This window comes from Hipposideros armiger, unplaced genomic scaffold (genome assembly GCF_001890085.2).
Source record: "Hipposideros armiger isolate ML-2016 unplaced genomic scaffold, ASM189008v1 scaffold_631, whole genome shotgun sequence".
NCBI lineage: Eukaryota > Metazoa > Chordata > Mammalia > Chiroptera > Hipposideridae > Hipposideros > Hipposideros armiger.
In genome coordinates this window covers 303,968-316,892 of record NW_017731981.1, presented here as the reverse complement: position 1 = coordinate 316,892, position 12,925 = coordinate 303,968, and the positions used below count along the sequence as shown (strand labels likewise).

The window sequence follows — 12,925 nt, the reverse complement described above, 5'->3', positions numbered from 1 at the left end:
AAGAAAATTGATATTTATTAAGCATCTTACATAATGCCAGACAAAATAGTATGTATAAATGTTTTTGTTACGCTATAAAACTATATATGCATTCATGTAAATCATATCATGTGCATTTGTCATAGTATTTATCAAAAGATCAGTATGCTGTTATGCACAATCTCAAAGAAAAAAAAAAAGCCACTTTTCCTGTTACTGCCAGTTCTCACTTGTAGGAAGTCACTTACATGTTGATTTGTCAGACCAAAGGAACCAACCAATGTTATCTACTAGCAAATCATACATGAGTCATCTGGAACAAAATGCAAGCAAGACAAATGAGACTAGATGAAATAAGGCACCCAGCTATTCATAAGAGTATATGACCCCCCCAAAAAGGGACCAAACCAAGTAGAGAAACAACAAATTAGAAAACATACCCCCAAAACAAGGAGAAAGCCTAGGAATACAAAAGATTAAGTTATCTACTCAAAAATACTCTCCAGCAGACAAATAAACAAAGGGTAAAAAACACAGAAAGCTTCTAAAATAAATTATCTGCCCATGCCCCCATTTAATAGTACCTTAACTGTTTTAACAACATTCAAAGTGAAAATGTTAATGTTGTAAATGTATTACGCTTGGTAATTTTTAAAACCTGATGAATTTTAAATTTTTCATTTGTAAGTGTAAATGTTTCTTTAAATATCACTAAAATGCTGTGGAAATGATTTTAGTTCAAAGTTCTAAAACTGAAAATCTTCCCTTATAGCAAATTCTGGTTTCCAGAAAGCAGCTCAACTATCTCCCTCTGACAAAAGGATCGTCTTTTACCTCAATAAAGATGGGGGGGAAAGGAAAAGAAAAAAAAAAAAAAAAGGTCATCTTCCACTTTGGAAGGTTCCAAATGATAAAATCCTACCTACCAAGACTTCTTATCCCCAACCTCCACTCCAAACACCCAATATCTCAAGTTGTCCTGGATATTTTTATCAGTAGCCAGAAGTAGCGGATGTTGCCCCAGCTCACCCTGACAGCTTGGTGTTACCATGACCTACTCCTATTTCTTCCATCTCTGACCCTCCTCTATCTTCCAACTCTGTCTCATCACCACTAATCATCATTAAATGAAAATCTAACGCCGCTCACTGCCAGCCTACAGGAAGCAAGGACAGGATGTTCCCATGCTAGAATGTGGGTAGTAGCGGATCAAGAGAAGAGGTCAGGATTCAGAGCCAATCTGGGCCACAGAATCATTTGTACAGTAACGGCTGGTTCAAAGCGACAAAGGGCATGGAGTGTGCACATCCTCTGGGCTCTGAGGGCAGGCCACAGTCAAAGGGGAGGGCATCAGTAGGTGTACAGACTGAGCACACATGCGAAGATCAAGAACCAAGAGTAAAAGTCATGCAACAATGGCATTATCAGTATCAGGCTAAGGCCAGAGTTCTAATGGGGGTGAAGGGGTGGGAGGACCAAGCAGAAATAACACATGGAAAGAACACCACAGGAGTATTAGGAACACATGGAAAAGTCCACACAACAACTCAATTCATGTTTAACTGCTTATATCATGTCAACATCTTCATTTGTTTTAACCCAGGTTTTGAGTGTATGCCCTATCTCTGCAGACAGCAAAAACCATAGAGCAGGAAGCTAGGTTATCAAGCAGACCCTCACAATTCTTACAGTATAAACACAGTGAGTCCAAGAGTTAATAAATTCGTGAAAAAGGATGGATCCCTTTTCTAATTCTGTATATTTCAATCACCCTCAAAGAAGCGAGTTCTACTACAGTAGCAAACCTCGACCTCAGTCAGACAGCCTCATGGATTCAAGTTAACATGAACAGAAAGTCTACAGTGTGCCAGCTACGGTACCAGATGCTGGATCAATGATGGACCTGAAGATAAAGGTGAAGCACAACTATCCGCAAGGAAGACCTTACCCAGGGACAAAGGAGTCCACAAAACTCTCATTCAAGGAGAGATCTGTGCTAGAAACAGGTGCCTAGGCTCTCACAGGAAGAAGCTGAATCTTCAAACAGTGTAACTTCACGCAGCCAACGTGTTATGGTATGTTAGTTTTTAAAAACAATATAAAACATTTTTTTTTAAATTGGGGAATTGGGGGATGGGAACAGACAAGTTGCTGTCCTTTTGTTCTTCAGTCTAGTTGCGGAGGACGTTGCTTCACTGGCCCAAGTTGGCACCATCATTGCGCTCTTCCCAGGCGAGCAGAACAGTCGCCGGCTTCTGGATGGCCGCTCACAGCGGCTGCTGGCCACTCATTTAGCCCATGGCAACCCACTGCAGCAGGAGGTGCAGCCTACGGCGACTCATGGCAGCCCAGCTCCAGGTTGAGCTGTTGTTCAGCATCTTAGTTGTAAAGGGCAGTGTCACTGGCCCGCATATGTGGGATTCGAACCGGGGCCCTCTGGCGTCCCAAGCCAACTCTTAACCAACGCGCCATTCGGCCGGCCCTATAAAACATTCTTACCGAAATTCTTCTCTAACGGGATATAAGAAACTTATTAGTATGATGGTTATCCCTTTTTAAATTACTGCTCTTTCTGAAAAGCATTCAGGGTTCTCAACCCAGAGCTGTTTGCAAATTATCCCTCCAATAAAAGTCTTATATTCACATTAACAATCAAAATCCCTTACCCTTTGAATTTTACTTTCTACTTTTTGTATTTTATTTATCTTGCAAAATTGGAGTGTTAGAATTTCAGAATCCTAATAGGGCCTCAGAATACTACCTAAATACATTAGTACCAATAAATAGGACTTTCGTATGCTCTATCATTCAGAATGACAATTTGTTTCTAATTTTGAGTACTGATTCTAAATCGATAAAGATCAGAGAATTACAATTCTACACTCCTTTGAAACAGTATTTCCTAAATCCAGTAAATGAAATCATTACTTGTAAAATAATAAAATCAGTTTAGAAACTTATAATAGCATTTTTTTAAACACAGGAGTATAGGAAATGTGTACCATGTATTAAAGCAAGTATCATCTCCTGAAAACTTAGTTCAGTATTTTTGCACATATATACATCCTGTGTTATGTCATATGCATTTTTTAGTGCGACTCCAAGTCAAAGTTTGCATAATGTGTAACATGTGTATTTAACATGACTGATCTGTCCTAGCAGTACCCACTGAGAGCCAGAGCAGTGTTTGATCTCCCAGAGACTGGAAAAAAAAAAAAGTCGCGATTCCATTTCAGAAAGCAAAAAGGCTATTTTTTTAAGGAAGGTGGTAACCTTTTTTTTTGAAGCATTAAAATGTGACCAAGTTCAATAAAAAATTACTGTAAAACTTATGTATCAGAGACATAAAGCTCCACAGTACAGGTTCGCATTTTAAGAGTAAGCAACAAAAGCTCAGTCACCAAATGCAGTGTTAGCCCTTTAAATTGGGAATTCTAACCATCTTGTGCTCTGCAGTTGCCACAGGAAGCCATGATAGGTTTACAGGAGGGGTGTCACTTTTCTGCCTCTCTCTACAGCTGTTCTTCCTGAAGCGAACAAAGGCACCACGTAGTAGCTATAGCTAGTGTTTACTGAGTACTTCCTATGTGCCAGGCCCTGTGATAATTGCTTTATATGCATTCACGTCCAATCTCCACAACTGCTCTATGAAAAAACTATTATCCTTTATTCCATTTTTCAGAATGGAAACCAACTGAAATGGTTACATAATTTCCCAAAGCCATACAACTAATAAGTAGGGGTGACAGGCTTCAAAACAGGTATGCCTGACTTCAGTGGCTGAGCTCTATACCACATTAACACCTTACAGTAAGGGTTTGCTGCCAAAGATGAAACACAGGCCCTACCTAGCCCTGTCATAAAAAAAAAAAGAGGTACTCTTCTTGGGAAAGGCCAGAGTCAGGTCACAGTACAACAGAATTAAATGCACAAAAACAGGTGCTACCTTTCTCGGAGGTTGTTCCAGCTTAAGTTGAAACTGATGCGCACAACAAGAAGGCAAAACCCTTTGGTAAACTAAATAGCCAATGAACAATTACAAGTGACACCGACTGCAACCAGAAATAGAAACAGAATATTGGGTTGTCGTAAAAGTCATGACGCATTTTTGCAACGAAAAACAGAAAAAAGACATCATGACTTTTCCAACAACCCAATATAATGTACCTGTCCCCTTGGACTCAATAATACATACATCTAAATTCACAAGTCACGCTGGGATCCATGCAATATCATAATCTATGTTCCACAGATCCCATTATATCAGACTATCATAATTATTAAAATCAACTATTAAACCATGAGAATCCCAGTTTTCACCTGATTTCCAAACCCTTGGCAAAACAACACCTTTGAAATCAAACACTACTACTTCTACCAGCCAAAATCTTTTAATTTCATTATCAAACTTGGATAGGACTTAAAAATCACCAGTTCACTGTCACTGAATATTTCCACCAATCATGAAACGGAACCAACACTTTTTTTAATCATACCCAGTGATTCTAATTCTGCCAACAAACCTGAGAAATAAAAATAAGTGTATGCAGAAACAAACACAGCCCCAGCTCTTTAAGAACTAACTGAAAAGCATGGGAGAAATTAACAGTTTTCTCTTCTTTTGACTGCCCAAATCGAAAAAAATTGAAAGACCAAGAATTCTTAACTGGATGCCTTGACTTTTCACAATCTTTTTTTTTTGAAATGGTTAAATTAATATAGTAAAATTCAAACAGTTCAAAATGTTATGCATGAAAATAAGTTTCTCCCACATCTGATCACATGATCTTCCCACCCCAACCCCGCCCCCAAAACCAGTTATTAGTTTTTTGTGTATCTTTCTGTACCTGGAACACATAAAATAAGCACATATACACAAACATACTGATACACACTCCATCATGTGTGTCCTCCTTTCTACCTCTCCCCCTTTTAAGCTAAAACGCAGGAGACTAAACAAGATCTTCTGCCTCGTTTTTTCATTTAAACGTATCTCTGAGAAAATCCTATAAATACTAACAAAATAATCATAAATAGCCAATCTGTAAAAGACCAATTCACACAAAACATCTCTCACCAGGTGTTAAAACTGGTGACCTCTGTTGGCAAGACATAAGGAAATCCAAGGTCAAAAAACAATTCCCTGTGAGGGCTTGTTAGTTTTTGCACAAGAATAGAAAAACTAGTATTTCCCTGATCCAATAACAGACTGTGTTCCTAACCTGTCTGTGATCCCACAAATGTACACTGCTTACTGAGGAAGACACAGAAAGGTGATTTAAAGAAAACGCATCACTTTGTGGAGGAAAATTTTTTAAAACATATAATATAGGACATTTTTATAAAAAACGGTGCCAAAGAACATTGCCACAGCTACAAACAGCATCTAAAAATTCACACATATGATAAATTATATCCCATAAAAGGATAATTATATAGAAAAAGAAAAGATATTAAGGAAATTCATTCATTATTTCTATTACCTTATTTCAGAAACTCAAAGCAGATGACCCAATTGCCTTATGCTGAGTTAATGACATCTGATAGCCACAAAATAGAAATGGAACAAAATTAGTATACACTCTACGCTGTTCAAATTAAGGGGAAAGCATAAAACACCTCTCCCTAACCCAAAAGCTGGGTTCTATTAGCAGTTGAAGGTAACCACCAAAATAGGTTATTACTGTTAACTCCCCTGGCAAGGTGTTTGCCTATGGTAACATGTCAAGTACTTTCTGACTTTAATTCTATATAAGGTGGTAGATTTTTAGTCTTTAAACACTCTAAATTAAGCAAGTTTTCCATATAGAGCTCCCTCAAAAAAATCACATAAAATTAAAGGACAGAATCTGTGAATTTTAATACAGGAACTGACTACATAAGTATTTGTTGAATGAATGAGCAAACTTGAGATAACATTTCATGTGATCTTCTTTATATACATTTCTAGAAGCTAGATGGCTTACTATGTCAACTGTGGCTTTGCAAAAACTGATAAAAATTCATTTGCTTAATAGTGAATCCATGTTAAAATGCTACCCACCATTCAAGTAGATATGCAGTAAGAACAACACAGTCACTGATTACCTCATTATAATGTCCTATTATTCAGTGTGCTGAAAAAGACACAAAGCAAAAAAAAAAAAAAAAAAAAAGGTAGAAAAGAAAAGCTCTGATACCACTACCTTTGTTCTCAGACAAAATAAAGAAGATATCAAGAAGTAGGTTAAAATCAAGTTCCTAAAAAGTAAAAATTCTTCACTGCTTCTGTTTAAAGGTAATTGAGAATTTAAAACATCTCCTTTATTAAGAAAAAAAAAAGTTTGAGAGTCCAGAGTACAATTTCATAAAAAGACTTAAGACTCTGGAACCACCATCTCTGACCCATGCTCCCCATGTTCTCTTCTGTTCCTTTAAATTCTGCCTCCTGAAAGAAACTTTCATAGTTAAAGAGGAAAACAGGTGGCGAACTCCCAAGTTTAAACATTCAATACCTATTCTTCTTCATTCATTCTTCAAACTATTCATTTCACACAAATCTTTTCCTTAACCTAGATACTCGATGTTTACTGAAAGTTAATTGCTGCTCTTTCAGGATGGCCCTTACAGTTTGATTGTATTAATTCTGAGTTAAGAATCTAAGCTCTCAGGCCGGCCTAGTGGCACGTTGGTTAAGAGCTGGCTTGGGACACCAGAGGACCCTGGTTCGGATCCCACATATGAGGGTCAGTAACACTGCCCTCTACAGCTAAGATGGTGAACAACAGCTTAACCTGGAGCTGGGCTGCCGTGAGGTGACGGCGTAGGCTGCAGCCCCTGCTGCAGTGGGCTGCCATAAGCTACCGTGCATGGCCGGCAGCCAGCGTGAGAGGCCAGCAGCCGGTGTGAGCTGCTAAGTGCCGCCATGAGCGGCTGTCCAGGGGCCGGAGACGGATCGGCCTCACCCGGGAAAAATGCAATGACCATACCAACATGAGCCAGTGAAGCAACGTCCTCCACAACTAGACTGAAGAACAAAACAACAGCAACTTGTCTGTTCCCCTTTCCCTGATTCCCCAGTGCTGTTCCCCTCCCCTAATTCCGCAATAAAATCTTTAAAAAATAAAGTCCAAAATCTTAAGTTTCAGTATAACTGGCACAAACAAAATCAGAGAAAGCCAATTTAGTGTGACATGATTCGCAACTAGACTAAGTTTGTCACCAATACTGGGGCTACTATTCCAGGATTAAGAGGACAAAATTCATCATTTTCATTTCACTCTAAGTTCTGACTAGTTTTTTTTGTTTTTAATTCAAGTTAAGTTAAATGTGACTATAGTACACCTACACCTTGAAGGCCTAATTCAAAAGGAAGCTTCTGTCACATCAACAAGAGGACTGTCACTATTATTTTAACATTGGCCCTTGTAGAACAATCCATTTTAACATGAAAATGGTATGAGAGAAAGTCAAGAATTCTGCTAAATACAATAAAAGAAAAGGTCCTTTCCTTCAAGAAATGTGACATGTAGTTGGGCAATGTGACACATACTCATAAAACAATGAATAATTATGGAGTTTGTGTTCATTAAATGTAATGGAATCTCAGAGAACTACCCTGAGTCAGGGTGGCCAGAAAACGCTTCATGGAAGAAATGGGACTGCAACTAGGCTATAAAAAGGACCAAGGGAAGGAACAGCATGTGCAAAAGTGGAGTAATGAGTGTGGAAAACTGCAGTATTTGATGGGCAGGCGATACTCCCACTTGGGGAAGTGTGGGAAATTAAGCTGAATAGGTAAAATGGAGCCTTAAAAGCCAGACTAAAGCATATGAACTCAATCCAGTTGGCAAACGGAGGCCATCATGAGTTCTCCAGCAGGGGAACTGACATGATGAAATCAGTATTTTAAATAAATTATATTGTCAGTAGTTACAGAAGATAGGATGGAGACGAAAGTCTGCTCAGGGCAACTTATTAGAAAATTAACGCAATAACCCAGAGTAAAACCATTCATTCATTCATTCATTCACCCACTGAAAAGAAAGTAGACTGCTAGTTAAGAACGTTGGCTAGAAGACACACACACTGGACCTAAGTCCCTCTGTGCATCCCGTACTACCTGAGCCTTGGTTTCCCCACTGTTAACAGAATCAGGATATCACTGGCCCAGACTGTAATGAGTACCTGACAAAGCACCTGTGCAGTCCTGACACACAGAACTCTATTAGTAGTTAACATTACTGCTGAATTAAGAATGGTAAAGAATGGGAAGTGAAAATAAGGCAAGGCTCACAGATGTTTCAGAGACAGCACTTCCAAATAGAACTGTCTTGACATCAGCTGAAAATAGGGAGCAAGAACAAAGAGGAAAGGTCATGGCTGGCAAAAACAATAACCTACTTGAAGTAATCACTCCAATCTCAAAAGCAGATCCTAGGTACTGCCACATCCAGCCTTGAAAAACAAAATTCCCTTTTTATTTAAAAAGAGTTGGGAAATATTTCAAATGGTACAAGTGGATTTTAAAAGTCCAAGCCCAAGTGACAGAACAGCAGCAAAGGCACTCAAAAGACCCACCACAGCACCTACATCAACCATGTAACCTGATACTATTGTTCCCACTTAGTATTAAAATCCAATCTAATTCTTCAAGGTAAGCCTTAAATCACAACTTCAAAAGTAAATAAATTAAGCCAAATTTATCTCAAATATTTTATCCAGGAACTGAGGAAATAAAGCTGCCAGAAGCTTCCTATGCAATTATGCCCCCACTTAAAGCAAATAAAATGTAATACAAAGAAGCAAACTTCAAATCCAAACCCATCATCATGGTCCTAAATACCTTACATTTCCACGATGCTTGTTGTAGGTCAAGTACTACTCTTAGCACTTTACACATACAATTCTCTCAGTCCTCACTCTACAAAGCCAAAGACAACTGTCCCCATGACTCCGAGGAGGAAACTGACACACAGCAGGGGTTACTCCCTGAGGTCACATGTAGTAAGGAATGAAGCCTGAGTCTGAACCCCGGCAATATGCCCCAAGGACCCTGATGGAATGGCTATGCTACACAACAAGATATATTTTCCTTACACAAGTTTTCAAGAATATGTACTTTGAGGATAGTTGGACATACCCTTATTTGCATTTCCTTCTTATTTTCTTATTTCTGTGGAGAGTACTTGGAGAGGCAACTTCACCTCTATCAATCTTAAGGTAAAAAAAATACAGCAGTTGACAAGACTGCATCTTATTAAACATTTCTAAGAGAGTTAAGCACAATGATGTTTGAACACATGAATTTCATTTATCCCTACAATCATTTGACCCGGTTAGTAGAGACACTCAACTATTGAATTATAAACTTGATTAAAAACACTCATTTTTGCAAGGGTATCTACAGACAAGACTGACAAAAGAGCTGGAAAAATCTGGAACTGTAAGTGTCCTCTACAAACTTGGACTAGAGCTCACAGACCTAGGTTAGAATTCTAGTGCACCATTTGGTCATTTGGTGGCCTTCGAGTGAATTGACATCGCTGCACCGCTGTGTCATCATCCACAAAAAGAACCCATAGGATTAGTCTGAGGTACAAATGACACAGAAACTCACACCTTTCCTAGCTCCACAGCCCAAGCAGAGTTCCTTTCCTGTGGCTCCTTGTAACAGGGCAACTCATTGTCCTCTTACAGAGTCCAATACCAGAGGTGGTGAATAGCAAACCTCTCCACCGTCAGCTCTCTCAGTTTTTTGTTTGTTTGTTTTAATTGAAGTTTCTGTCGGTGATAGAGCAGAAGATACCACTATGGTGGTCTCCAAACTGGAACATACTCTTACCAATTCTTTACCACACAGCCCTGGAGGCCTAGCCCTTCTGTACTATGGGAATGCATAAATGTCTCCATGTTAGCTGCTTTCTCTTTTTGCATTTCAGTGACTTATACTGTAAATGTTATTTGTGAAGAGTCAAATTCACATGAACTAGAAAAATACAAAGTCCCAATGTTAATAATTTTGCTGTCCCTTGACTACCATTCACATTCCTCTCAACTCATTTTACATAACACAGAAACTGAACAAACCCAACAAATTTCTACTAACTTCATCAAATGTGTCAAGTCAGAATTCTTTGTAGTAATACTGCTGTAGCGAACTGTAGGATTCCTTTGTCAAGCTACTCACTTGACAAGACTATACTTATATTTCATTGCAATATACGAACAGATATATTTATTCAACAGGTTGTCTCCTTCAAAAGGCCCATTAGCCACATCTCTCTTTATCAGTAACCCCTATGTTTATATTAAGCTTCTGTCTTTTCTGCGTATAAGCTTCAAAAGCTCCCAGTTCACAGGAAGCAGTTACTTCTTGTTCTCTTGGTAGGTATGTATCATGGTAATCAGGATAAACCTTAATTAGACATTGCGAACACAAGTAACAAAGATTCCTGGACACGTGAAAAGTTATGAAAACGTTTAACACTTCTTTTAAGCAACCAATGCAAAAATACAGCCTCCACAAGGAGCCACTCCATTTAGCTCGTGTCTCTACCATATTAACAACCAAAGCTGGTATGTGTTGGAAGAAAAACATCACTCCATTAACTGATGGTGAGCTTTACAACAATTTTTAAGCCATTTACAAGTCCCCTACTTAAGTTCCCTAATGGTAGGAAAAACTTTTTCCATGTAAATATTGTTTTCACACACACCCCCATATAGTTTAGTATTTTGCCCTATAGATCTGATTCTAACTACTCAAATGACAAAAAATAGTTATTTATGGATTTAATGGTTGTTATTACATACATAAATAGTGCATGATAAAAAGAACTGGAAAAAAATCATATTCCAAACAAACAGGAAAACCTCAATTTAAGAGCAAAAAGTTTAAACAATGCACCACATGCCTAACCACTCAGGTATATTTTCTGTCACCCCTCCTTCACAGGTAAGTGCTAACTATATTTCTTGAACTCTGATAATTTCTGAGACGTGCTTGCCATAACGCCCATAAACGACACAACTCAACATACACACCGTTTTCATGGAGACAAAGCTGCTGTATTTCCCTAGACTATGAACTTATTAAAATGGTGAGTACAGTCCCAGGAAGTCAGGATTACTAAAATACACCACTGTAGCATGGGTCTGATTTAACAAAAATGAAAATGAACCACACTGGGAAAGCCAAAAAGTCACTCACTGTATCTTCAATGTGTAACCGGGATATTTATTACAACTTGTTTTAGGTAAGTAGATAAAAACACCACCAGGGCCTCATATTTTCCAATCTATAAAGGAGTCTTTAGGAAAAAGGGGGGAGGAAGATGAATACTTAATCACATGGGGGAGGGGGAACCCTTTAGGCTAAAAATAACCCACCAATTCACCCACCATATTTTATTAACAAGCTTGTTTAGATCAACATAATGTGCTTCTTTGGGAAACAAGAAAGCCAATAGTAAACTTCCCTAAGTCAACTGTAAATCACATAGGTACTAAAACTGTTCACCATGGTATGCCTGCACGGTCCATGGTTTTAAGTAAACTCCAGACACTGAGGAAATCTAGTTTTTAACTGGGTTCCAACCCTTGTCATTTATAATGACCAAATTATTTTTTAGAATGTTACAACCAAACAACAGGAACATTTTAAAAGAGTTCTTACAATCCAAATTTTACACAAAACACACCATTTTCACAACCTAAATTTAATCTCAGTTGCCACTGCAAAGTGATGCCTGTTTCAGCAAATTAGGAACTTCCAAAAATACTGAACATGTTAACACATGCATGGCTTCCCTCGAGCTGCCATACTTAGGACTAATATTTCACTTAAATAAAAGTCTGCTTCTGTTGAAAAAATGACATCGGTTGCAAAGAGGAAGTTACTGAGAAACCACCCTCACAACGTGGCCTTTACACTGTCAGAAAATAATGTGACTCTGCCACCCAAAACTTACCAGGAAGCTGGCAATAACTTTGCCAATTCTACACTTCTGAACCCAACTTCAAAGTGACTAGCGAATACCTCCTTAGGACGATAAAAAGCACTAAGTTACAAATAAACACGTCCTGAAGTGCGGCACCGCGCCCCTCCCCCGCTCGGGTCCCGCGGCCCCAACAGCCGCCCGCAGCCCCCCACACGCCAGCTAGGGTCGCCGCGCCTGGGCCCGGGACGCGCCCAAGGAGGGGAGCAGGTTTCCATTGCTACCAGAGGTTTAACAAAATAACATGCACGGAAAAGATCCCTCTCCTCTGCTAAAAATAGGCTATAAAGGAGTCGGCCTCATGATGGCTCCTTGATTCAATTTGCTGCAAATTCTTTCCTGAAAGCCTTCCCCCCACATACACACACAAAAAGGGGGTGTAAATGCACGAAGGGTGGAAAAGGGGGAGAAGGCCGAGGTGCACATTTTCGGGGACAACATAATAAGGGTAAGGATCCCCCAAGACCAGGGAAGGGTAGGGGCTGGGCAGGCACGTGAGCATTTCAAAGAAGCCTGAGAGAGGAAAAAGGGGGATGGGGCACCCTAAATACCTTCCCTGCCTTCCCCTCCCCCACCCAAACCCCAGCTCCCCAAAGGGCCAAGTTGAAAAATGCATGTTCCACTTGCGCCCATCCCCCTCGCGGCCCGGCGCCCCCCGGCCGCCTCCGCCCGCGCCCCCCGCCCGGGCCCGCGGTCGCCCCCACCCCAGGGTCCGGCCCCCAGCGCTTACCTGGAAACGGTGGCCTCCGACGCCGCTCCCCCCTCCCAGGAATGGAGGCACAAGGAAATTCCCCTCCTCGCCGCCGCCGCCGCCGCCTCCAACCACCCCCAAAATAACCCCTCCGGGGGGTGAGAGGCAATTATAACCCCGGCGAGCGGAGGGCGCGGGGGATGGGCGCCGGGCGGGCGGGGGCGGGGAGCGCGGCGCGGGTCCCCAGGTGGCGAGCGGAGGTGCTCCCGCCGAGGGG

The 12,925-nt window shown here is 40.3% G+C and overlaps 1 protein-coding gene across 6 annotated transcripts in view; it reads right to left on the bottom strand.

The window, feature by feature from the left end:
• TBL1XR1 (TBL1X/Y related 1) overlaps window positions 1–12,919 on the bottom strand; it is a 157,131-nt gene extending 144,212 nt beyond the window's left edge. For 5 of the 6 annotated variants that reach the window (XM_019625488.1, XM_019625492.1, XM_019625489.1 and 2 more), the window contains exon 1: window positions 12,688–12,919. The gene's annotated coding sequence lies outside the window, so the exon portion shown is untranslated. The remainder of the gene's footprint in view (window positions 1–12,687) is intronic. The other variant, XM_019625494.1, reaches the window with a different exon arrangement.
• Window positions 12,920–12,925: the final 6 nt, after the last annotated feature.